The sequence below is a fragment of the Mastomys coucha genome, unplaced genomic scaffold, assembly GCF_008632895.1.
Source record: "Mastomys coucha isolate ucsf_1 unplaced genomic scaffold, UCSF_Mcou_1 pScaffold7, whole genome shotgun sequence".
NCBI lineage: Eukaryota > Metazoa > Chordata > Mammalia > Rodentia > Muridae > Mastomys > Mastomys coucha.
The window spans coordinates 99,039,464-99,043,950 of record NW_022196913.1 but is presented as its reverse complement, the minus strand read 5'-3'; positions in this window follow the sequence as shown (position 1 = coordinate 99,043,950).

The window sequence follows — 4,487 nt, the reverse complement described above, 5'->3', positions numbered from 1 at the left end:
TAGAAATAAGTAAGATGTAACAAACAAGATTACAAGGATCCTAATAAAACTGCATGGGGAAGAGCTCGATGTTTTCCTCCTTACTTCCGCTGGACGGAAAGGCGGCTTACATGAGGGAAAGGAACCAGGCCAAGAACACCAAGCCTAAGACACCTCAACAAGTGGGATTTTTCTCCTACAATGTGAAGGCTGGAAATAAGTGGACCTGCATACAGATGTTGTGCTCTTGCTAACATGTTTCCTTTTCAAATAAGGGTAGAGTGGGGAATGGCAAAATAAATGTAACTCAATTACCAATGCAGATTTTCCACCGCTGTGAAAAAGATCTACAGATAATTATAGAGGTGAAAAAAGTGAATCTTAAGGTCTTTAATTAACATCAGAACTATCAATATAACTTGGTAATTTTTTTTTTTCGAGACAGGGCTTCTCTGTGTAGCCCTGGCTGTCCTGGAACTCACTCTGTAGACCAGGCTGGCCTCGAACTCAGAAATCTGCCTGCCTCTGCCTCCCAAGTGCTGGAATTAAAAGCATGCACCACCACCGCCCAGCTAACTTGATAATTTTTAAACATTTGTAACTCACACATGCAGCTACATACATGTACATACACAGGAAGATGTGGGAATAAATGTATGTATGTTGTTTGCATAATTGCATACACATATATTTTATAACTCTCTTTGATTAGCATCCTCAGAAGCCACAGACCCTTGGTACCAACAAGCACACTTGGTGCCCAGGTCTTAGCTTTTAAGTACCCTCTCCAATAAAACCAAGTGGAAAACCTGGTGACATAGGAGACTACGGGAGAGGATCAGGGGAAATGTGAGATAAGTCTAGAATATTCTCATGTTAAAAATAAAGAAATGTTCAAAAAATTATGAGGGCATGTCAAAAAGACACAGAATATCAAACTTGAATCAGCCACCCTTGACTGAATCTAGGATGATCTGTATAATAAAATAAATACTTAGTGCGGACTATAACCCATGGACTAAAATAAATATCCATGAGCCCACAGTGGTATAAATAAGTGAATAACAAATGAGAAAGACAGGAGGAGATCTTCCTTGCAGTAGAATTTAACTTATAGCTGTGTAGGGACTAGAGGAAATAAAAAAAAAATGAGCCTTGGGAGACAATTCATTCTAGGGGGAAATCGCTGATGGATGAAAAGAAAAATGGCTAACAGTGTGGTGAGAAGCAAGATGTCTTCACAGGCTGTCACAAGGTACTTATCATACAAGGAGAAAAACATGAGATCGAGCAAAGAGATCTGTCAGACAGCACCAAAAAATTAATATTATCAGTGATTGCACAAATTGATCCTATTTATCTAGGATACTCAAAGGAGGGTGAAGATCATAATGTAATTTCTGTAGCAATCTTGTAAAAAAATATATATTACCTAATTAAACAGACCCAGATAGAGAGGCACAATCTCAAAAAGAGCGGGGGGCGTGGGTAGCTGATATTTTATGTGTATGGGGGTGTTCTTCTTTGGTCCACCTTTCTCCTCCTCTTCTTCCACCCTCTCAGCCCCCAATACTAGATAAGAGAGAAAAAAGATAGAAAAGAAAGGAGATGACATCACCACTAGACTTCCGCCTGCTTAGGGATGTCGAGTTCCTTGGAGCAAGTTTGATTTTCACTGTCAGGATATCTAATTTCTTCTTCTGCTTTCCTTTTTTGAGTATAACTATTTAACAAACTGTGACCAACAGCAACCAAGAGCAACCTCCCCTACCTCCTAGGGCTCTAGTACTTATATACCCTCTGAAATGTCCCCAGAATTCCAAATGTAACACAATCATAGAAACTATCTGCAGGTGGCAAAAATCACATCCCTGCTAGAGCATGAAGTAGTTTATAGTCAGCCGCTGTGGACAGTCTGAAGCACATCACCATACTTCACACCTGGGACTAAAATGAAAACATATTCTTATTTCTGTGTTTTTAAAAGAAACCAAAACTCTAGGATTCTCACTACCGGGAGTATCTTCAATACTATAAGAATCATGAAAAGGTGGAGGAAGAAAGGAAGAAGGAAGAAAGAGAGGAGGAAAGAAAATCAAGAGGGAGAAATGGAAGGAACCATGGTCCAGATAGTCAGGGTAGATTCTGGATTGGCTTCTGGACCAGATGAAAGACAACAGAGAGACAATGGCTTACTATGCATAAAACATGCAGGTAAGCTGATGTTGTATCTATGCAAATTTCCTGATTTGGGTAGTTATGATATGCAATATCTCAACAATAGGGAAAACTAAATGGAGCTTACATAGGAATTTTGTTCAATTGTACATAATTTCCCTAAATTTTAAATTATTTGAAAGTAAGATACATACATAAAGTATTTGAAAGCAAATATACACATATTTACAAAACAGTTTTCAATACACTAGGATCATCAAAGTATTTGCTTGTTACTCAATCAGAGGCATCTGTAAATGAGCCTTGTCTTCGTGGTTTTATGTTTCTTCTTTCTTCTTCCTTCCCTGGATTTGTTGCCAAAGGAGAGGCCAAAACCTGATCAGGACACAAAGGTACTTCGCTTTCATGGTCATTTCATCATTCCTGTCTCTCAACTGGTCCTTAGCATTCTGTATCCCAGAAAACCAAGGAACAACAACAACTACAAAAAAAAAAAATGAATCTCCACCAGAAAACAAGGCTAGAGAGACCCTGACCTAGCAAAAATAACTACCTAATGAGTGGAAGAAAGAGAAGAAAGAATGTATTGTGTCTCTATAATACTAACATGACCAAAGGCTCAGAGCATGTGGTCAGATGATAAATTCTGGCAGTGGTCAGGATGGGAGGATTCTGAAAAAGGAAATGAGTCCAGCTGGAGCTCATCCATACTCTAATGCCAAATGTTTGGTTGACCTTTTAAACGGAAAGCTTACAATATTAAAAAATTTTTTTAAAGTTTATTTGAGCAGACAGTGAGATTCATGAATCCCATGCCAGATCAGAAGCTATGTGAAAATAAAATTACACACACACACACACACACAGTAGTGGGGGTGGGAGGGGGAGTGGAGGCAGGGTGGAAGGTGGAAAGCTAATGTGGAAAGCCTCTAGTATAGGGTACTTTTATTTTCTTTTGACAAAGCCTCCCACGTGAGCTCAGGTTGGCAGTTTCTGACTGGCTAAATTTAAACTCATTTCCCTAGGACATTACCATTCTCTCTGAGTGAGTTTCAGTGTGCTCACTTTCCAGTCAAGGAGGGATTTGATGTTATCTTAGCCTAAGGACCCATAGGTGAGCCATTTTCTATCTCAGATAGCAGAGTTTGGATGTTAATGATAAAGTGGCTTCTGCTATCTATTTCTTTGATACATGCTATTAATATACGTGTAGTTAAATGTTAATTTTTCCATATTTCCTCAAAGCTAATTATGGCCCAAGATACAAGTGCACATCAATCTTCATCCCTGGATCCTGGGAAAAGATTACAAAATCCTGGTCATTAACTAAGTGGGGATAAAATTATCTTTTACTGTTTTCATGGCAAGCCCAGTAATTAATATATGTGAGTTTATGCTGGTGAGGTGACTTTCAGAGCCTCCAGAAAGTTAGGGAGTCTCAGAATAATGTCTCAATACCAGAAGAAGCAACCCTGTAATTAGAGTGTTTGAATATCAGGCCTTACTCCTAGGCCCCCTTGAGGAATGGGAATAACATCTAAATTAATAACTGGCTGTGAAATAATGTTAAACAGATTTCTCCATAATTTTAGTGTTACCCACAATCCCATCCTCATTCGAGGATACTCTGTCTCTAAGTAAATAACCGAAGTGTGCTCCAGATTCTAGAGCCACTGGCAATTGACAGAATGGGCAAGGAAGAGCTTCACACCTGCGGTTGTGGCCATTTTCTCTGATAAACAGCCAACTTTAAAACCGTTAAGTACAGAGCCTTGGTGGTGCATTTGGCAGTGAAATAATGTTAAACAGATTTCTCCATAATTTTAGTGTTACCCACAATCCCATCCTCATTCGAGGAGCCCTGGTTTATAGAGTAATATCCATCTCATCTTGAAATCCCATATCGTTTCACTTCTTCTCTACTTATTCATCGCAGACATGTTTAAATAGAAATAATCGCCACCAGAATACTAATGAAGTATATGCCAATGTGAGGATTTTTATCCAGCTAAAAGTAACTACCAATAAAATCTTGCTCTTTAAATGGCATGACTATGACCCAATTGATGTCATTCAACTCCCAGTGGTTGTTATTTCACCTGTTCTTTGCGGAGGGCTGAGAGATGGCAAAGCATGAATAAGCGAGAGGTAGCACCTCCCCCATAAGCAGTTTAGGGATTTCAATGACTCACTATCTCCTAACCACGGGTGGTTCTGCCACGCCCACTTTGCGCGATGGCTGTATCTGAGGCATAAACTTCAAAGAAAGTCAGTCTCCTGCCTCCGCATTGTCACCTGGCACCCCAAACTCAGAGGTGGCCCAGATATGT